Genomic DNA, 23,272 nt, shown 5'->3' with positions numbered 1-23,272 from the left:
TGAAATAATTTCCTCCAAACTTTAATGTAAATCTGCTTTCTTTATCTCAGGTAAACAGCACATCTATTACGGTAAGGAAAGCAACCTTCGGCGAAGTTATTGTCATTCACCTATTCCAAAACAGTCGCAGGGGGCATGGATTATGTGCTAAGACAAATGAATAAAAATTCTTTCAGGACAACAGGCTTTCTAAATTGAAGCAGGTAGAGAAAATTCATGGCGTTCGTGTAGGCATTGGTATCTCATTCGGCTGTGATTTAGGACACGTCACGCACCAGGGAGCATCAAAAAGGCTAAAAGTTGCGCAAATAAGCATCAGCAGAACTTCCTATATGAGGGAGCTTTGCAGAACAGGCAAGCTTTCTAATTCGAGTAACGTGTCCACAATTACGTTACATGATAAGAAAACATTTACTACTCAAATCGAGTGAAGAAGCTGACGCTGATTTCCAATGGCGAAACGGTTAACAAATCAGGTACACCACAAGTTCGTTATTAGTCCAGGGAAACAACGTTGGTCCTGACGATGTGGTTATATTCACATAATGTGGAATGTATTGCATTAGACGTTAATGACAGAGTTAGGTCGCAAATTGTAATAATGGGATTGGAATACCTTTTCAGGGGAAACGTATGAAATGCTTATTTTGATGAGCCCTGGAAAGGCCATACAAAACAAAACATATAGATCAAGTGCAGGAAAATGGGATTTGAATACACAAAACCCGTTGGCGGGGTGCGCTGCCGGTGGAAAAAAGAAAATCCCAACGAACGGAGAATTTCAGCCAACTCTTTGAACAGAACAGAATTAACGTGACGATTCACATTTCCCGCCAAGAGGGCACCCCCTCCCGCGGGATTCACGGCTGCGGTTTGCGGCGTCAATGAGAACGAAGGGCGCCGGAGACAGGAGATCAGATAAACTTACCCAACGATTCGAGTCCACATGAAGCTTTTTCTGTAGTAAAGAGCGGGACGTTTTTCCTTCTGAATAAGTCATTATGACGCTAAACGTGAATGCTGCTTTGCTTTCTTCAGGTGTTGCTGGACGTGCTGAGGATTTCCCAATTGCAAAGCAAGTGGATTATTTTGCTGCATAGTCTAATTATTCTGGGATGTAAATTCAGGTCCAAAAATATGCTTCTAGAAAGAAACCCAGCGTGAAATATTGGCCACATTTTACGCTGATCTGACGCGTCTGAAATATTAAAAACATGAGACCACCCAGGGCAAAGCAACTCTCTTGTTTGGCCCCCTTCACACGACGATTCAGTCTCACCACCATTGAAAGTGGCATCAGTGTGTATTGTAAGGGATGACATCGGTGCTATGGGGGATAAGGTTGAATCCATTTGGGTGGAAATCAGGAATAGTGAGGCGAAAAAGTCACTGATAGGAGTAGTCTACAGGCCACCAAATAGTAACATTATGCTGGGGCAGGCAATAAACAAAGAAATAACTGATGCATGTAGAAATGGTACAGTAGTTGTCACGGGGGATTTTAATCTGCATGTCGATTGGTTAAACCACGTCGGCCGTCTTGAGGAGGAATTTATAGAATGTATCCGCCATAATTTCCTGGAACAGTGTGTAATGGAACCTATGAGGGAACAAGTGGTCCTAGATCCGGTCCTGTGTAATGAAACAAGATTGATTAACGATCTCATAGTTCGGGATCCTCTCGGAAGGAGCGATCACAATATGGTGGAATTCAAAATACAGATGGAGGGCGAGAAGGTAAAATCAAACACTCATGTTTTGTGCTTATGCAAAGGAGATTACAATGGGATGAGAGAGTGGCAAAGATTTGTGGGAGACTAGTGGACTGGGAAATCTTTAGGGTGCAACAGAAAGCAACTAAAAAAGCTACAAAGAAGAGGAAGATAGATTGTCAGCGTAAACCTGCTCAGAATATAAAAACAGATATTAAAAGTTGATGCAAGTATATCAAACAAAAAACAGTGGCTAAGGTAAAAATTGATCTATTGGCGGATGAGAAGAGATATCTAATAATGGGAGATGAGGGAATGGCTGAGGAACTGAACAGGTTTCTTGGGTCGGTCTTCACAGTAAAAGACACAAATAACATGCCAGTGACAGATGGAAATGAGGCTATGACAGGTGAGGATCTTGAGATGATTGTTATCACCAAGGAGGTAGTGATGGGCAAGCTAATGGGGCAAAAGGTAGACAAGTCCCTGGCCCTGATGGAATGCATCCCAGATTGCTAAAAGAGATGGCTGGCGGATTGGAAATTAGCAAACGTGACACCACTGTTTAAAAAAGGAGGTAGGCAGAAAGCGGGTAATTTTCGGCCAGTTAGCTTAACTTCGGTAGTGGGAATATTCTGGAATCTATCATCAAGGAAGAAATAGCGAGGCATCTAGACGGAAATTGTCCCATTGGGCAGACGCAGCATGGGCTCATAAAGGGCAGTTCGTGCCTAACTGATTTAGTGGAATATTTTGAGAATATTAACAGCGCGGTTGATAACGGGGAGCCAATGGATGTGGTACATCTGGATTTCCAGAAAGCTTTTGACAAGGTGCACGCAAAAGTTTGCTGCATAAGATAAAGATGCATGGCATTAAGGGAAAAATATTGCATGCATAGAGGATTAGTTAATTAATAGAAAGCAAAGAGTGAGGATTAATGGGTGTTTCTCTGGTTGGCAATCAGTAGATAATGGTGTCCCTCAGGGATCAATGTTGGGAGCACAATTGTTCACAATTTACACAGATGATTTGGAGTTGTGGACCAAGTGCAATGTGTTCAAATTTGGAGACGACACGAAGGTGAATGGGAAAGCAAGAAGGGCAGAGGAAGCAGGGAGTCTGCAGGGGGATTTGGATAGGTTCAGCGAAAGGGCTAGGGCCTGGCAGATGGAATAAAATGGTGACAAATGTGAGGTTATCCATTTTGGTAGGAATGACAGCAAAAGAGATTATCATTTAAATGAAAAAATATTAAAATATGCTGCTGTGCAGAGAGAGCTGAGTGTGATAGTGCCTGAGTCGCAAAAAGTAGGTTTACAGGTGCAACAGGTGATTAAGAATGCAAATGGAGTTTTGTCCTTCATTGCTAGAGGAATGGAGTTTAAGACTAGGGAGGTTATTCTGCAATTGTGTAATGTCTTAGTGAGGCTAAACCTGGAGTACTGTGTTCAGTTTTGGTCTCCTTATCTGCAAAAGGACGTCCTGGCGCTGGAGGGTGTGCAGAGGAGATTCACTCGGTTAATCTCAGAGCTGAAGGGGCTGGAGTACGAGGAGAGGTTGAGTAGAGTGGGACTATACTCGTTGGATTTTAGAAGGATGCAGGGGGGTCTTATAGAATCATATAAAATTATGAAGGCAATAAATAGGATAGATGCGGTCAGGTTGTTTCCAATGGCGGGTGAAAGCAGAACGACGGGGCATAGCCTTAAAATCAGGGGAAGCAGATTTAGGATTGAGCTTTGGAGGAACATCTTCACCCAAAGGGTTGTGAATCTGTGGAATTCCTTGCCCAGTGAAGCAGTTGAGGCTCCAGCATTCAATATTTTAAAGATGAAAGTAGATAGTTTTTTGAAGAATAAAGGGATTAAGCGTTATGATGTTCGTGCTGGAAAGTGGAGCTGAGTCCACAAAAGCTCAGCCATGACCTCATTGAATGGCGGAGCAGGCTCGAGGGCCCAGATGGCCTACTCCTGCTCCTAGTTTTTATTATAGAATTTATAGCATTTACAGTGCAGAAGGCGGGCATTCGGCCCATCGAGTCTGCACCGGCTCTTGGAAAAAGCACCCTACCCAAGGTCAACACCTCCACCCTATCCTCACAACACCTCCACTCTATCCCCATAACCCAGTAACCCCACCCAACACTAAGGGCAATTTTGGGCATTAAGGGCAATTTATCATGGCCAATCCACCTAACCTGCACATCTTTGGACTGTGGGAGGAAACCGGAGCACCCGGAGGAAACCCACGCACACACAGAGTGGATGCGCAGACTCCACACAGACAGCGACCCAAGCCGGAATCGAACCTGGGACCCTGGAGCTGTGAAGCATTTGTGCTACCACAATGCTACCGTGCTGCTCGTGCAATGTTCTTACGTTCTCATATTCTTCATAATTGGTCCACCTAACGACCACTGTAAGTCTCGCCTGGCATTAAACTCGATGCCACAGTCGTGAAGGGAACGCAGGCTTTGGTGGTGGGGTCGAAGGAATCATCAGGTGCTGCCTATGAAACTTCGCCACATTTTTACCACCACTAAGGCGATGCTGATGTCCCGCATCAGTCCAAAGACAGTGCTGTCATATTTACTAATATGTTCGAACTACCCATCCTAGTCCAACCAGAGAGTGAAGGTGGACGCCCATCTTTATCATTGCACTCCTTGTTTCAGAATTTAAGCTATGTCATAACATTACCAATAGAACTTGGCAGCGTGCTGCACAAGCAACTGGAATCCAACAATAAGTAACCCAATTTACGAGGTTAATGACCTACGTTGGCGTTTTCTAGGACATTTTTTTGAAATACAGGTTATGTCCTTTAATTCAGCGATTACGCAGTTATTCTATTGACCTCGCTCAAATTATTTAGTTTCCCTCCGAATAGCAGCACATTTTGCCATGCTAAATTAAATTAAGATTGAGCAATTGCCGGAATCCCTCGAAATCACACTGCAGGCTACCTTATACTATTCCAAGTCACTCTCTTTAATTTTTTCTCCGGAATTTTATGTTCAGCTCCCTATTCTAAAATTAAAATAATCTAATTGACCAAGTCATAATATAACCATGAATGATCCTGTGTATTAATCACTTTCAATTCTACAATTGCTGCTCTCGTAGTTCGTTTCTTTCTACGCGAAAACAACTTCCTGTCCATGTTCCTCTCCTAGCACAACTTGCAAATTCCATTCCCTCTCATTCCTAGTGCTGTACACGATCTTTAGATAATTTGACATGCTATATGATCACAATAGCCACTCTATTTTAATCATATATCATATATTTTGTGTTGTCTCTTCAAAATATTATTCAACGTGCCAAAATAGTTTGTCTTTAATATGTGAGTGCTGACTTATCTTGAGAAGATTCTGCTTTTCAATTTGTATTTTTCATGACGGAGTATGTGTGTTGTCAGGACTGCTAAAGTCAAAAGCTTGTACAGCTACATGACTTGTGTCACTTTGTCTGGTCAAGCAAGGCAACTTTCCAGTCTCCGTGATGCGATCAAAGTGAAGAACGGTTGAAAATACTGGTCACTGTCCCATCTAAAACTGGCTACACTGTCTATCATATGACTCTTGAAATTTCACTCACTTTAATTAAAGTCTGTTATTTTCATCAAAAATAGCTTAATACATCATTGTAAAAGAAATGGCACAAGGATAAACAAGCCTTAACTTGTTTAACGTCCATGCCAGGTAATTTCTAACACGAGTGAATGATACTGCTTCCTTTGAACGACAAAGAAGAGGTTTTGATAAGATGAAGCTATTTGTATGTTAAGGAGGTGTTAGATAAAGTATCTAACATGTGGTTGGTTGGGAACAAAAGTCGCTCTTATTGATTGAATTAGCAGACTTGTGCAGGGATATGTTTACAGTTGCTTTGCATAGTGGATAGACTGGGTTTGCATGGATTGGAGGAAGACTGGAAGCGATCGACCATAAGTAAATGCACACACCATTTCTGGGGCGTCCCGGGCATGCACTGTCATCACCACCGACCGAATAAAATCGAACAATCAACTCCACTAAACTGTCCGCTTAATAATTCTCACAGAGCTACACAATTGTTAGTGGCAATTGTAGTTGAGACGTTTCGAAATGAAAACTTCGAGTCAATGCTTTTCTCTCGCTATAATATTAACCTGCTGTTTGTAATTCATTTACAGGGGGCTGTGTGTCCTCAAATGAATGTCCCAAGGGCCAGATATGCAGCAAAGGAAGCTGCGTGTAAAGCAGTTACGATTAATACCGAACGGCGAAATTTCCTGTAAGTCGATCATTTAACATTTTGTGGCAGCGAAATATTGAGTTAATCAGCTGCTAAAACAGCGTCATTGTATTGAGAATGTATGGTGTTTAACGGTCAGGAATGGTTAATGATGTGTTTGAAGCTGGGTTAGAGAATATATAGACTCAATAATGTACATTTTAATTATTTATACGACATATATATTACAATCATCAAAACAAGATTGATAACACACTTCTGAAGAAGTGACAATTAAACCCTACAGTGATCTCACCTGCAGTCTGATATTATGGCGGTTAGACCGCAAGACCACCTGGTCACATAATCCCTAAACGATCATTCAGGGGACATCGTGGCAGAAGACAAATGTTATTTTTTGTTTTAAATTCATACTTCTAAATATTGAAATAATGAGCGGTGTCAGTAAAGTTGACCACAAACCTCTCGGAATAATTTATAAACAGTAACGTTGATTTCAGTTGCCGCTGAATTCATTGTTTTGATTTACTGGATGTATGGCCCTACCCTAATTTCCCGTTCACTGAGTGCTTCCTAGGCCAATTCAAAGTGTATTCCAGATTCACACACATTTTCGACGTTTATTGAATTCAGTTTCGCCATCCGCTCTGTTGAGTTTCGAACCTTGGTTCCCAGAGCATAACCCTGGGTCTCTGGAATACGAGATAGATCTTTTTTAGCACAGGGATATTTTTCAGCTTTGATAAAAAAAAATGCCTGATAATTATATTTGAATAAAGTAGATGCAACTGGGATATTATTTCTTCAATGGCCATGTTGGTCCATTTCATAGAGATTAGCAGCTGGATCTGTTTACCTGCTTATCGGTCTGCGCTTAAATATATAACAAATCTCTTCTATCCGTTCGTGAATTAATTCCCTGCAATATTGTGCATTTTCTGTTCCTTCCATACAAAATTAGTCAATACGCGCGAATTTACTATTTGTCACATACCCACACGCTACGTTAAACATTTGACGTCTAACACGGAAGTGAATTTGAATAATAATTATTATTTTTTTATTCCATCAGGCAAACAAGTTCGTTCCTCGCTGGATCCTTAGGGTCGTAGATGAATTTTGCGCTTATAATCTGCTTCAGTGATTGACGTATTATCATTCCAGTAGTTGCTTCACCAGTAAAACCAAGGAGATCTTTCTGAAATACAGCATGTCACGCCTGCGAAACAAACTGTAGCTGAACATCACATGAACCAAATATTGCTTTCTGCATAAAATGAATTTTGGAGAGCGATTGTTAAATGTCGACATTGTTTTAATCTTAAGCAGACAATCGACCTAGAGACCTTCGGCATTTGATATGATTTAATGCTGAAGAAGTCTTTGAAGGGCTATTAACCGAGTCGTTGCCGAAGCTGTTTTTGATTTTGCCCATTGCCTGTCCCAAAACAAAACCTTATCACTGGTCCCTTGATAGAAAAAAAAAGTATCATTCCTCAAACAAAACTCGATATTAGTGATGCTGAATGCAAATATTATCTTCCTTCAGTTACAAAGTTTAATGCATGAAGGAAATAAAATAAAACTTAAAAGGACAATCTTAACTTATAAACAAACATTTTGTGGATGTCCTAGTTTTGAACAAATTACATAGAATGCACCGTCCATTTTAATGGAACAAAACTGGGTATGTGTGCAGTGCACTCTCATTACAGTACATTACATAATCGAACTGACAGCAAACTAGCATCATAAAATCATTGTTTGAACAGGTGAATCTAGTTTTTTTGGCCCAAAACGTCCCTTATTTATGAATAACTGCGGGATAAAGATGCTTCTTCTGATTTGAAACATTTCCAGTGTGTGAAACTCCGGAACGGAAAACGTGGCATAGGAATTCTTCAGGACGACGATTTGTCCGCTTAAGCTTTCTCCTTACTTGGAGCAATTCAAACAAATAACTTCAAGTGGTGATCACGACACTTTTCCTCTGTTTGTTGTGCGATTAGTTTGGTTTGAACGAAATCCAGCGGGTGCATTGAGTTGCATTCCATTGGATTTTGCGTTCTCCTCAATTGGATAGTGTTGAATTATCAAATGTCACGACGGTATGTTTGATGCTGAACTTCAATATGTTAGATTTCAATGGTGGACAAAGTAGTCGCACTTCACTTGCCTAATAAATAACTTTTCTGTGCATTATTGTTTAGAATATCTTACACAAAAAACACCTAGAGTCACATATTTTAATATTGTTTTCTTGTTTGCAAAACACAAAATGCAGTCTTGAGATAAATTCACTGAAATGTGACTCGGTATTGACGCTCACAAAAACAATAATTCTGAAATTTACCAGGAGTGACCGATTAAATTTTACTACCAAATCATAAATGTTGATCGGTGAAATGATTAAAATCTGGCACAACTAAAACTTTGAAACAAAGGTTGTTTGGGGAAACGTCGGTGGTGGTGTCTGGTCATGACACACATTCCTCTGTTGCGTTTTGTGAAACTGAATGGTAACTGGATAGAAACCCGAAAGGGGAAACACTCCAATAGCGAATGCCCAGATTTTCCATAAATTGGCTTCCGGCTGATGTCTGTCGGTGTTATTGTGGCGCTGGCAATGTTAGATTTTATTGACAAAGAAGAATCTGCCCCTTTTCAACGCAATATGCGCCCCCTCACCCTTTCCACCCCCCCCCCCCCCCCCGACCATTCGCCGATACCACCATTGATGGGTGCGTAGTACTTGATTGACATGGTCATGGCAAGACAAGGCCGCAAGATGCATCTGACGTCCACCTCTGGGTTTTCAGTGCAAAGCCCTTGTGCACTTGTTGCGAGACATGCGCAATGTTCCACATAACCATCTGCAAATTACGTGGTGGATTAGTCACCGTAAATCCAACTGAAGAGGACGCCATCGCTTGGGCCCAGGCAACGGGATAAAGAAATACAAAAGTGAAGAGTGTTGAAGGATTGTGTAAGGAAATGCTCAGCAGATACCACAGGGAGGGCAATGGACCAGCGGCACTGCATCATTCAGAAGTTCGATTTTTCTAAACCATTCTAGAATCAGGCCGATCTGTATGTCCGGTACACTCTGCGGCCTTCGTTCTCTATATCCATTAATGACCACATCCGACTGGATTGGAGCTTGAAATTTGAGGTCACATGAGGGGATGTCATGCAACTTGTGCGGTCATCTTTGACTAACTTCATGCAACCTAGAAAGCTGTGGTACAGAATGAGATGATGAGTTTTCATTTCCCTTTCTCTTCCGCTGACCCTAACAAGTTCAAACGTATACCCATTGGTTAGTGCATCCTTGCTAAAGTAAATAATTATTTCCGAAGCACTTTGTCACCACCTCTCCACCCCCCCCCCCCACCCAAATCTTGAACAGCGGGTAAAAAGGGAATTATCATGAATTACCTAGGCTTCGTAGGGGGAGGGGTGACTATATAATTATTTCCGGACCGGTTATAGAACTGAACCGATGTCTTGCAGTGTGAGTAATGAATCGCAATATGAATATACGCACCATGTAGCCGTAAGCAATCGACCAGTCCCTGTGTCTAGAGCTTCGAGAGGGAACCATTGAGGATTCATTTCAACCCGTTTGTAACATCATCGATGGAAATGTACAGAAAATAAGACAGTTGTTTCCCAGCAGCAAAGGATCGGTGTTATTCCCATCACCCTCATTAAAGAAGCTATATTCAAACACGTTTTTGCCACCTCTAACGTTTCCCCACGTGGACACCGACACAAAAATCGAACTTCCCTGTCATTCCTGCAGCTGCATGCCCGCTTCCGTTTATCCATTCGACGTGCTCGGCAGGATTTTACCTGAAAAGGAAGTGCCGAATTCGACTTCCAATGCAGCGCCTTCGCCATTCGACCAACGATAGCTACCGATCGTTCCGTGACATAGTTCCTGGGACAGTGAGAGACAGAGAGGGAGAAATGGTGGGAGAAATGTAGTGAAAGAAAGAGGCACCGAAAGACCAGCAGAGGAAAATAAAGTGAGGGAGAAGAAATAAAAGGGCCTCTTGCACTTTGACTATTGTTGTGGACTGAAAGACTTGTAAAAATTGTAATGTTTTCTATAAAACGAAGTATATACAGGCTGGACAGTTTTAGGTCGGCCGGTTCGGGGTGGAGGGGGAGGGGACGTGAGTGTGGAGGTGATGAATGAGATAATCCCCATTAATAGACGGGAGGATTAATCTCGACTCAGTTGCATGATTTTTTTAATAGAAGGCCGGGTTTGACGAGCTTCATTGAATTTTTGGAAGCGATTCGACAGTGGGAGGCTGCATGAGAGAAACTGGGTGAATTTGTCTAAAACAATTTTCAGACCGGTTTTTCACAAGGTTCCACATTCCGAACGTATGCTACTCCTCCAGAAATCATTAGTCAGACGATATTTGGATTATTGTGTTCAGTTCTGTCATCTAATTTAACGAAAGATGATAAAGCCCGAGAGAGAGTGCAGAGGAGATTTGCTAGACTGATACCAGGATTGAGGGATTTTAGATATAATGAATTATTAGATGAAGTGTGCTTGCTCCCTTGGAGCAGGGGTTATTAAGAGGTGGTCTTCTTGAGGGGTTAAAATTCTGAACAATTTTGACAAGGTGAATAGGACATTCTGTTTTCACTCGTTGATAAGTCAGTGAGTCGTGGTAATAGTTTCAATGTCGCCAGCAAGATAGCTAGGAACTAGATTAGGAGAAACTTTTTGACCTTGAAAGCTGTTGGGATTTCGAACACGCTTTCTGTAGTACGAAGAATGGTGGAGGCAGTTTAAATAGGAGATTGCCAAAGAGAGCTGCATATATATTTGCAAGTGGTCAATTTAGAGGGCTTCTGTAAATACGACTGGGGAATATGGTTAGCTGGGTACCTTTTTGGAAGCTGGTTCCTGCACGATAGCAGGAATGACGTCCTTCTCTGCTCCATGATCCATGTATTGTTGGTCTGATAATTATTAGCATATTTCATCCAAGAGCAAGTGTGATATTGGAGGCACGTTATTACGTTATTAGGGAAAACATGGTTCCTCACTGGGCATCAGATCTTCAGCATTGGCAAGTACAGCATTTTTCCACATTCTTCATTGCCCATGGAAAATGAACGGTGAATGGCCTTCTTAGACCCCAGCACTCTTTCTGCTGCATGTAAACCGAGAATGCTGTATGGGCGTAGGTATCGAATTTTGAGTCAATGACCATGACACGTGAAGGGAAGAGTTACAAGTCAGTTTTCTGAGGGGCTTGGAGGAGATGTTGCAGATGGCGGGATTCCCATGCACATCCAGCCATTGTTATTGTGGTGGTAAACGCCGATGGTTTGGAAGCTTGTCTTGAAGGAACCATCACAAGTTCTTTTCAGCATATATTTAAAAAGATATATACTGCAGCCACTGTGCGCCAGTGGTAGAAGTCAATGATCGTAGAGAAGGAAATGACAGAGAACATTCCGATATCCTCTAATTCGTTTTCCAAAAGGCATTCGATAAAGTGCCACACAAAAGGCGACTGCGTATCCTAGGAGCCCATAGTGTTGGGGTAATATTCTGACGTGCATGGAACATTCACTAACCAGCAACCAAACAGCGAGAGGCGATAACGGGGATTTTATCGAGTTGGAGGGAAGCGAACAGTTGTGTTCACAGGGATCACTCCTGGGACCTCACATGGATCACTGCTGGGACCATACCTCTTCCCAAAATACATTAATAAGTTGGAGGAAGGGATAGAGTGTACCGTTGCCAAATTTTCGGATGATATAAAAATGGAAGGAAAGACAGTTTATCCGGAGCAGGAGGTAGTGCCGACCATGCGTGCCATCCAAGCCACCACTGCACGGGTGGGATCCCCAGTGGAGGTATTGGGCGTGAATGTTTTGGTTTCGCATCAGCATTTCCAAGGCCCGGTGCATTCTGTGCTAACGCTGGCCTGGGCCCAGGAGAGGGTTGCTGCCTCAGAGGCCACCACATCCCAGAGCCAGCTGGAAATGGCAGTGACGCTTCTGAGTGGAGCTCATTCACAGCAGGCCATGGATGAGGAAGTCGGTGACATTTCCCAGGCACTTGCCGACATGGCACAGAATCAGAGGGAGGGGACCCTGTCCCAGACGGAGATGGCACCGTCACTCGCTCATGTGATCACCAGAATGTGGTGGCACAGTCAATGCCTGATGTTGCGCAATCCCAGACGGCGATGGTTCGCACCCGGTGCTCCATGGCCACGAGTAAGCAGACCCTGGTCGAGACCAGAGCGGGCTTCCAGGACTGGCTGCGCCAGGTGGCGGGGGAGCCTCAGGGGATAGCGCCGCTCCCCACGACCCCTGTCCCAAGGAGTTGCCGAGGGCCATTGGGCACCCCGACGAAGAATGAAGCAATGGAGCACGGCGATGGGAACAGTGCTAATGGCTCCCGCAGTTGAGATGCCGGAACATCGAAGCACAACGGCACTCCCCTCTCCCACTCCTGTCTCTGGTGCATGTGATGGGCAGCGGGCAGAACAGGGTGGCATGGCGCAACCTGGGACAACCGAGCAGAAGCTGGGCCCATCCATTCTCGGTCGTCGCTGGAGACGACTGCCAATGGAGACCTAGGACGCAGGGCGGGTAATTGCAGCACGCCAGCTCCACTCCTGATGTGCCGTCTGGGGATCCATCTAGACATATTGCTGGGGTCCATAAGACCAGGACGCAAGGCATCAGTTATCCAATGCTGCCTAAGTGGGACAAATCTTTTATTAGGTACTGGAAGTTTAAAAGATTTTCATATCCAGTTATTATCTGTTAAAAAGTTAGCATATGGTTCATTATACAAAATACTGCACGGATGCAGGGCACAGGTTAGTCATATCGGCTTGGACAAACATTTCTAAATATTTGTGCAAATTAAAAATCTGTTCGCAATGTTAAAACCTGCCTCGTCGCTCTGTCAGATGGGTGTGAGGTGTGGGTTGGTCTGGGCTGACTGGAGAAGGGGTCATGGGGAAGGGGATTGGGCAGAATTTCTAATTGACTTGGCCTTCCCGCTGTTCCCCAAACTACCCACGACCGTCACCCCAGGGGTCTGATGACACTCTGTGATGGCATGGCTAGCTCACATTGAAGAATCACCCAGGTGAACGGTGGAAAGTGCTACCATGGGGAGGACTCAGCGCCATAAAATGCGAAGCGCCAAAGCTCATCGTCGAGCGGGTCATCTCCTTCTTCCATGCCTTGGCCCAGACCCGGTGGTACTACCAAACCAGCACCCACACCCTGTAGTGCGGCAGGTACATATCACGGTGGGGGTTGCAGGCATGGGGGTGGATGGGTGAGGAATGGAGGGTGTGGAGGAGGGATTCAGTCCCCCCCCCAATCAGTGAACGTGCAGGCTGTCACGGCATACCTTTCAAGTTGCCCAGGTGCACACATCGTGCGGATTCTCATGTGTGCTCAGCACCCATGTCCTTCTCGCCCTTCATCCTCCTCAGCGCACCAAGCTGCCATGATGCGGGCGACCCTCTCAGCATCATACTGGAGGGCCCCTCCAGAGAGGTCGAGGCACCTGAACCGCATCTTCAGGATTCCGAAGCACCATTCACTCATGCATCTAGTCTCTGCTGGGCGTCATTGTAGTCTCTCAGCGTCGGGCTCTGGCATCCAGGTCGACATTAACAACAACGACCGCAATGGATAACCCCTGTCAACCAGGAGCCAACGCCCCAGCCAGGGGGGATGGGGCGCCTCGAACATGTCAGGAATTGTCTAGTGTGTCAGGGATAAGACATCGTGCACACCACCCTGGTACTGGGTGCAGATGTGCATGATGTGCAGCTCATGGTCACATATCAGCTGCACATTCGTCGAATGGAACCACTTGGGGTTTGTGTAGAGCGACCTGTCATCTGCAGGTGCTCGTAGGATGACATACATCCCGTCGCACGCCTTCTGCTCTTTGCGAATCCCGTCAATGGCAGCGAATTCCACTGCCTGGGCATGCTGGTGAGCTCGACCCACAATGAAATTGATGTATTGTGCCGACTGACCATACAGGGCCTCTGTGATGCCACTGTTGCACGTTTACACTGAGCACTGTGAGATCCCGGACAGTTATCCACTCAGTGCCTGGAAGGAGCCCATGGCGCACAAGTTCAGGGCGACCGTCACCTGGACAGCCACCAAATGTGGATGTCCCCCATTCCAGCATGGTGTCTTGTAGGAAACAATCTGGCAGATAAGTCACAGACACCTGCTCAACCAGTGTCTTTGATGGCGTACCCGGTCGGGCAGGTGCTTGAATGAGAGGTACTTCCGGTGCACACGAGGACTCATATGGTACCTTCTGGTCCCCTTCCGCTCATCGGCCTGTAGAGCGGCCGGGGCTCCAACCTGGGAAGCTGCCTCATGTCCTCTGGGGAACGCTCCATTACTGCAGCTTCCTCCTCCTCGGCAGCGCCAGCTCATACAGCTGCAGGGCATCCAACAGGACTCTAGCAACTAGGAAGGCTTTCGTTAGTGGTTGAATCCCAATATTCATTGTCTGCAGGAAGTGAAAGGCCGATATGTTAGCATAGTCTGTACCCCCGTGTCCAAATAAATCCCATGGGGCACACGGTGGCCGTGGTTGCACTGCGGTCCTTGCCCCCTCATGTTCCTCCCCCTCATTCCCACAATCTTGGCCCCATCGGTGCCCAGCACCTTGGGTACCCAGACCGTGGCACCTGTCCGAGCTGCCAGTGGTACCTTCGGCTGGCGCTGCCTTAGGCAGTGATACCCTCCACAGCCCCTGTTTGGCGTCCCCAGGTCTATTGGTTCTTCCATCTTCCCCCGCCTGTCTTCCCCCACCAATGGTAGTTCCAGTCTGTTGAGGAACCGTTTCGTTCCCGCATCTCCGTCGGTGGCCTCGGAGGTGTACAGTCTCCGGTAGCAGGTCGCGAATGCCGGATTGACTTTGGCTTTGTTACCAGTCGGACTTTGCTATCCTTAACCTGTGCTATTTCACTCGTGGCTGCCTGCTTTCTCAGCTGGTGAGGCAATAGGTGGTTAGCCTTGTCTCCGTGTTCATAGAAGGTGCCACCTGCCTGGCAGAGTTGGTACACTGCTTTCCTAGTGGAGAGCAGGCTAAAGTCCATTTGCAGCTTTTTCCTCTCCGCCAGCACTCTACAGTCGGGGCCTCGGAGTACTTTCTATCGACTCCCAGAATGGAGTCCACAAGCTGTTGGCTGGCCACGCTCTCTTCCCTATCTCTACTTACGCTGTAGGCTATTGATATAAGATATAAGAACTAGGAGCAGGAGTAGGCCATCTGGTCCCTCGAGCCTGCTCCGTCATTCAATGAGATCAAGGCTGATCTTTTGTGGACTCAGCTCCACTTTCCGGCCCGAACACCATAACCTTTAATCCTTTTATTCTTCAAAATTATCTCCCCTCTGATCACGACATGCATTGCCTGCCAAAACGCGGAGGGTGAGACGCCACATGGGTGCACCCCTGCGCTTCGGGGTCTCTCTCCGCCCTGATGACATCTCAAGTGGCTGTGCGGCACCCTCTTGGTTCCTCGCCCTGCTTCATGCCCGCCGAGGCCTATGTCTGTACTGCTTCACTATCTCACACTTTTCTTTGCTTCTCTTTTGTTCTGCGTTCTCCCCAAGACTCCTCTCCCCTAGCCCCTGTACCTTTATGCCCCCCCCTCCTGCGTTCTCTCCACCCTTCTGCCACCCCTTCCCCTCCTAGTGCCAGGCACTCCCCCTCCCCTGAGAGGATCGCTGCGGCCCTCCTTCCTTCCGGCCCTCCCGTGCTGGCCCTCCTCGCCAGTATTCGACCAGTTCTGCCCTGTTTAACCTTTCTCCTCCTGGCCCCTGTCTCGCCCTCCTGTTTGCTTTCCTCACCGTCATTTCCCTCACTCCACTCACCCCCATTGCATTGAGAGAGGAAACAAGCTCTGAGACAAGACAGCACAGTCCCGGGCAAGGCATAACACACATGTGCACAGCTCATGAGTCCAAGGTCCTTGTTTGTGGTCTGTCCTCCGCTCTTTGTTCTGGTTTTCCCTTCCTTTTCCATCCCCATGTTTTTCCTTGTGGTTGCAAGTGCTCGTCCCCCAGTTTGTTCGCTCTAACTAACTCGTCAGCCGCTGCTGGGTTTTTAAAATACAGCTCTTTCACCTCAAATGTTACCCAGAGTTTGTCCGGGAATAACATCTCAAATTTTACCTTGCATTTGTGCAGTGTTGATTTCGCCTTGTTGAATTCAGCCCTATTTTTGATCAGGTACGACCCAATGCCCTGATACACGTTTATGGTCTTCCCTTCTCACGTGCTTTGTTTCATTTGCCAGGCCAACTTTAGGATTCTCTCCCGGTCTTGGAACCGGTGCAGCTTCGCAACAATTGCTCTGGGCTGGTTCCCGGCTTTGGGATTGGGTCGGAGCGACCCAATTCCGTGGGTTTGGGAATACCTCCTTCCCACTAGCTTGCCCATCATTTGGGTGCTGTAGCCTGTTGGTTGTCTGCCCTCTATCCTCTCTGGCAGATCCACTATTTAAATGTTTTGCGTCTGGACCTATTTTTCTGGTCCTCCACTTGACTGCGGATTCTAGGGTTATTACCCGCTGACACCCTGATCCTTGACTTCCCTTTCCATGCTTTCAATGGTTTGCTGCATTTTATGCGTCGTCTCCATCATCATTGGTTGGATCTGCGGCCAGAGCGCCTCCTTTGTGCTGGCTGCTGCGTCCTGCTCACGCTTCGCTGCCATTGTTTTTCCATTTAGACTCGCCTGAACCTCCGTCTCGTCTTGTGGGGCCGTCTGCCTGCGTGTCTGCGCCGCTAATGCGCCTTACCCTCGCTGCTGCTGCTTGCGTCTCGCTGTCCGTTCACCTTGCTGTATTTCTTCCCGCCAGCCATCTGCTTGCATCTTTGTTTCCTCGCTGCTGTTCCTTCCCCTGGGTTCCTCTCACTTCCCCCGCTCTTCTGCTCTTGCTGGGTCTGTCTTGGGCTTCGGGTTTCCATTTTTCTTGATGGGGGGGGGGGGGGGCGGTTGTGGGTGGTTCCCTTCCTCCCTTCCTTCCTTTTTCTCTTACCTTCTTTCTTTCTTTATTTGCTTATTTATTTACTTTTATTTTTCCTCCTTTTCTCTTTTTTCCCCTTCCTTCTAACTGGGTCAGGAGGGTTCGGGAGAGGAGTTTCCTGGTGCAGACATGAGTCCTTCTTTATCTCGCTGCTCACCACGTGGTCGCCGCCGGTCCCGTCGGGGTTGTGGGAGAGGGGTTCTCTCTCTCTTCCTCTTCCTGGTCTTGTTGGCTTCGGTCCCGAGCGCTTGTGTCTCAGGCTTCGCGGTCCGGGCTGCCGCCCACGCTTTGCTGTGAGGTGGGGGGGGGGGGGGGGGGGTTGCTCGGTCGGGCAGACTCGCAGGCGCTAATTCTGTTCGGGGACGCGACTCTCCTCGGCCGCTTCTGAGCCTCCGTCTCCGGTTCCATAAGTACCTTGTTTTTAAAATTCACCGGCTCCTCTCGCACACTAATTTCTCCCACGGGCCTCAGCTTACCGTAGGTCGGGTCCTTTGCTGCTTTTTGCTTCCTGCTCCTACCTCCGGGTGAGTGCTGCGTGGGTTATTTCTTTTATATTTATATATATAAAAAACAAGAATTAAAATACCCCCGGGAATAAATAAACAAACAAACAAAACCCCCTGAAAGTTTAGTCCTTTAGCGGGAGCAGTCCCGTGCACGTCTCCCCCCGCCCCCCCCCCCCCCCCCCCCTCCTACAGAGCTCGACTGGAATTCTGCACGACCTTTTTAACCGGATTCTCCCGTTTATGGCTCTGCTTCTATGCCTGGAGTCTTATGCTCGGACTTTCCGAATTTTTTGGTGCTATTTTGTAAGAAAGTGTTAACAGTGTAAATTTCGTATTGTGTGCAGAAGAATTATTTCATTTTGAGAATATATCATTTTAAGTCCCAAAGATGTTACTGGAATGTTTGTGCTGATAGTTTCAATAGGCTTCCCCTAGTTTAAAAATTAGAAACAAAAATGCTTTGATCTGAAATTGATTTTTAGATTTGGCTAACTTCGCAAATAACATCTGCTCCGGCCGTAACAAGTATCAGCACCATTAACTCAGGCAGGGCACTAAAAGCTTAACCAATTACTGCCTGAACTGTTTTTCCTGTAGTCGGTCCTGTTTATTTGTCAAATAAGTTATATCTTCGATCGTTTCACGAGTGGGACCATTTTCTCCGTGTATTCTTCCTTCAGGCGTTCAAACATTTTGAATGCATCTATCAAAATTTCACTCCGAGTTATAGCCTACAATGGAAACTTTTTTATTCGCCTTTGGTGTCAACTCGTGTATGATAATAAGCGCCTTGTTCTGGTTGCAATTTCAGAAAGGGATGTTACTTCATGTCGACCAGTCCCACACAGAGCCCCCAACCCCTCCTTCAATGTCTGCACTACGTGTGAATTTATTTGTCTCTGAAAGGAGCGGATATTTCCACAGGTACGTCGATATTGTATGCCTTTTCACTCGCTCGTCAATGATTCGACGAAAACACCACATCAATATTCAATATGACTTTATAAAGCAAAGCGAAGAATTATCATATACACTACTTGAAGAGTTGTTTCCACCATACACTTGAAAATTAAATTACCTCAACATCTATTTTGTGCAAACGATAATGAAAATGGCTTCTCATATTGGAGCCATCAACTCAGTAGCTTTAGTTTCAACCTAAGCGTTTCACGGGTGGCGTTTCTTTTGTACAGGCGCTGAGCCAGTTGCCGCCTAGAGCACTGCTTAAAGTTTTGAACACCTGACCTCAGGAAGTCCTCGACTGACTTGTATGGAACATCACGTCGATTTACCAGAATGATTGTGGGCTTAACCCAATAAACTATGAGAATAGAGTGCATCTTTCAGAACTGAAGGCCTTTATCTGTGCTTTCTGCATTTGCTAGAAAAGTACAAGATATTTACACAGAATGGCAGAACAGTAACTCCAGAACGGAGCCAGTCTGTGCAATTGAAACAGACAGCTTCTTTTCTGCTGCACGAAGAACGTTTCGCAATCCTGCACCACCCTACCCTATCAAAAATATTTACCCTTTCTTCTCCTTGGTTTTTGTATACAGCTTCCCCTTCATGGAATGCATTACTTTCCACAATTGCCTTCTTGTAGCCAGTCTCGCAGTTTCCCGTTTCTCTGTCTAAATACGTTTCTCAGAAATTGCTTACTGGATTTAGCAGTGAGCATTTTATATCAATGGCGCAAAATCGTGGCTCTCTGAAAAGTAAAATGCCGTCTCCATGTCTGCAATTGTCAAACACAATTTTTCCTGACATCTATAAATAGTTTGTCTTTTATAATTCCGGAAAATCATTTTCCGGTGGCTGCACACCCCTTCACCAGTGTCTTCAGCTGCAAAATGAACCATTAACGAATTCCGAAGTCTCCGTAAATTTGCAAGCAACTGACAGGACATTCATTCTGTTCTCAGTCAGTAAATCACAATTGGGATTTTCCGACTGATCTCTGGGAAAATCATGACCCGTGTAATTTTGGAACCCAGATGAGTACTCTTGCTCATATGTAACGGTAAATTAAATCCCGATCAAACTCCCGCAGGGTGTCCCATGCTCTCATAAGCAATAACCTATTGCCCGCAGACAAGTGCACACGTCACTCCGATAGAAATATTCGCAATTAGCGCAGGGACAAAAGTGTCTGAAACAAGATGAAATAAATGCATTTGAAAAAACAAACTGGGGATCGAAACAGGTTTCGCCACCACACAATAACAATCTTTATTATTGTCACAAGTAGGCTTACATGAACACTGCAATGAAGTTACTGTGAAAATTCCCGAGAAGCCACATTGCAGCGCCTGTTCGGGAACACTGAGGAAGAAGTCAGAATGTCTAACTGCACGTCTTTTGGGACATGTGGGAGGAAACTGGAACACCCGGTGGAAAGCAGGGAGAACATGCAGACTCCATCCAGAAAGTGACCCAACAGGGAATTGAACCTGGGACCCTTGAGCTGTGAAGCAACACTGCGAACCTCTGTGCTATCGTGCCGCCGATGTGGGAAGGAAATAGATATTACTTCTCTGAGATGAGACTTGAACTGCTGATTTGGAATATCTCCATCAAGGAAGAAAGCAGAGAGAGAGATAAAAAAAAGAATAGCTATTTACCAAAGGTTGCATCAATGTTGAGATAAAGAGTGTAAGCAGATATGGAGGGTTATCTGTGTCCGTCAATCGGGCCAGTTGATACTGATGGTTATTTTTTAAAAACAAGTTCTGCAGCTCAGAAATGAAATGAAATGAAATGAATATCGCTTATTGTCACAAGTAGGCTTCAAATGAAGTTACTGTGAAAAGCCCCTAGTCGCCATTTTCCGGCGCCATTTAGGGGAAAGTTAATCGAAAAAGTACGTTCTCAGGCTAAGCAGAAGAGCAAAGAATACAGGTACATCACTGGTCGAAAATAAATTAAAGCGATGTCAGTACAAAGGACAATGTTATTGTTGACTAGCTGGTTCTTCATCTTATATTTTAGATATTTATATTAAAATTGGCAAATGGTTTCTTTCAACTAATTTTTACTTATTTTAGTTAGAGAGAATTGACATGGTAACTCAGTCCTCTTTAATGCACATACTTCACAATGTTGGAACGTGAGGACCTTTCTATTGACCTGGCCAAGCAAATGAGCAAGTAGTGCCATTAACCTGCATCAACTTCACCATGTTGGAACTCGAGGACATTTCTATTGTCCATTGCCAAGCAGATGAGCAAGTAGTGCCATTAACCTGCATCGAGTTGTATCTTGCTCGCGATAGGGGTTACAGGGCTAGAGCAGCACATTGTCTCATGGTGTTGCATTACGATGCTGGGAGTCACATATATAGCCCGCTTGTGGATATGGTCCTTCTCAGATTGCAGGCAGAAAGGAAACGCATAGCTGGCACATGTTTGATAGAAATAGACAAGAGTTTCTCTCACTCTCAAAAATAATAGGAAATGATGAATACTGTCCACGCGACATGGTGGCACAGTGGGTAGCACTGCGGCCTCACACCGCCATAGACCTGGGTTCAATTCAGACGTTTGGTAACTGGGTGGAGTTTGCACGTCCCGTCCCCCCCCCCCCCCCATGTCTGCCTGGGTTTCCTCCTGCCGCTTTCCTCCACAGTCTAATGATGTGCAGATTATGTGGTGTTATGGGGTACAGGGCAAGGTGGGGGAGTGGGAAAAGCTAAGGTGCACTTTCCGAGGGTTCGTGCAGACTCGATGGGCCGGAAGAATTCCTGTAGAAATTCTACGAATCGAACGAACACTGAGCACGAATCGGTCATACGACATCTCGAGTTATATGGTGATCAGAATTCAACAACAAAGAAAATAATAAAATAAGTTTACGAACAAAAATTACGGTTCGTTGCATGAAATATATTCAAAAACAAATGCAGGTAAGTCTCTTGCGATCAATATTCATTTATTAGGCAAAGAAAATGCAACTACATTGTCCAACATTGAAACAGTGATACATTGAAATTCAACATAAAACAGCTCCACGGAACATTTGGGAGCTCAGCTTAACTCAACCCATCCAACCTCCTTCCAGGTAGCTCAGCTCATCCCCTGTATTAGCAGCTTACGCAAAATCTATCAAGAATTGAACTTGCCCACAGTAATCAAATTAATCCCAAATCAATTCAGCATTGAACTAAGAGAAACCTTCACCTCCTAAGTTATTTTCAGGATGAAACCAAATTAGGAGATAGGTTCGACTGACAATGTATCGTCTCAAATAAATCCAATCGTCAGATCCCGGGATTCACAGATTGTACATTTTCCAAACTAGATGACACTAATTAAATCTTGCGTTCCGCACGCCATTAGCAAATCTAAGATTCGCAGGTCAAAAAACTGGCTCAACAGTCTTCAAGGCGATCGTTTACTGTTAGGTACATTATTGACGGTAGTGGACGACTGCCATGCAATGTGCATTATATCCATGTTTTGTGCCTGAAAAATGGAGAACGCCATTCATTTCCTGGGAGTTGCATTTTTAATTTCCGCAGTCAACAAAAGACTTCTTCTGAAGTTAAGATTGTCAATTTACAGTTTATTTTTTTAATGCATTTTTCACATTAACTAAAGAATGGTAATTTTTGCATTCAGCATTACTAGTAGCACGCTGTTTTCAGGAATATTTTCCCGATGGGTTAAAGCATCTGGCAGTGAGATCATTCCGAAAAAGCACCAAATGAAGGAAACTGCTGCTTCTCCAGTGAGTGGCATAATTGTGTCCCAAATTGTGCTTCCCTTTCAACAGTATATTTCAATTAATGTCGAAATTCTTCTTAAGATAATAAATACGCAAGTTGACGAGTTTGTAGAATTATTCCAGGATGTTCCAAGAGGTAAAAAAGAAAATAATCCCTCAGCAGAGACACTGCCCTTCTTGGTTCTCGTGGTGTTCAGCTATAATTTAGTTAGAGGTTATTCGTTATGGTGTCACAGAATGATCGTCTCGCTATTACTGATTAAACAACTGATAATTTGATGTTAAATTGATTACTAAAGCGGATTCTAAGCGAAAGCAACAATATCTTCTGTGAGGGTCCAATGCAGAAATAACGTCCTTGCCTGGAGGAAACAGGAAAACAAATATGAATGCACTTTCTTGTCAGACTTCAAATCTGCAACTTAAAACAAACAAAGCTGGCGGGACATGTTATTTGCGTCAACAGCACATGATTATATTTGAGTAGAAATTATCAAGAATATTTCAAGGAATGAAAGAAGGAAAGGGTGGAGGGGCATATATGCAGGGCCGTCTACAAATAACGTAGTGTATAATGCTTTGCGGACCTGGGTTCGAATACCACCATAGTGGAACTAGAAACTAGAATTCAATAAAAACCCGGAATTCAAATTCGAATTATGACAATGAAATCATTGTCGGTTCGGGTAATGACCCGCCTTGTTCACTAATATCCAATCGGGAAGGAAGTCTGCCGCCCATACTTGCATTGTAACTCCAGGCCCACACAAAAATGGGGTTGATAATTAACTGACCTCTGAAATGGCCCATCAATCCTTTCGGTTCATGTGAGAATAGAGATGGGGCATCAATGATGGCACAGCCAGCGACGCCAACATCCCATTAAGGAAGAAAAACATGGTCACATGGAAACAGACTAAGTTTCCACCTGAATCCAATGGCGCAACAGGAATATTCAATATGTGTAACCCCAGCTACATAATATGCCTCCACATTCCTCAACATG

General features: G+C 45.0%; 1 long non-coding RNA gene across 1 annotated transcript; it reads left to right on the top strand.

Annotated features, from left to right (window-relative positions):
- Positions 1 to 5,712: 5,712 nt before the first annotated feature.
- On the top strand, positions 5,713 to 8,150 carry LOC119958445. The gene is made up of 3 exons (XR_005459027.1): positions 5,713 to 5,791; positions 5,892 to 5,992; positions 7,026 to 8,150. It is a non-coding gene; the product is annotated as an uncharacterized LOC119958445 (long non-coding RNA).
- The last annotated feature ends 15,122 nt before the right edge of the window (positions 8,151 to 23,272 follow it).

The sequence above is a fragment of the Scyliorhinus canicula genome, chromosome 29 (assembly GCF_902713615.1).
Source record: "Scyliorhinus canicula chromosome 29, sScyCan1.1, whole genome shotgun sequence".
NCBI lineage: Eukaryota > Metazoa > Chordata > Chondrichthyes > Carcharhiniformes > Scyliorhinidae > Scyliorhinus > Scyliorhinus canicula.
This window is presented reverse-complemented; position numbering and strand designations above follow the sequence as displayed.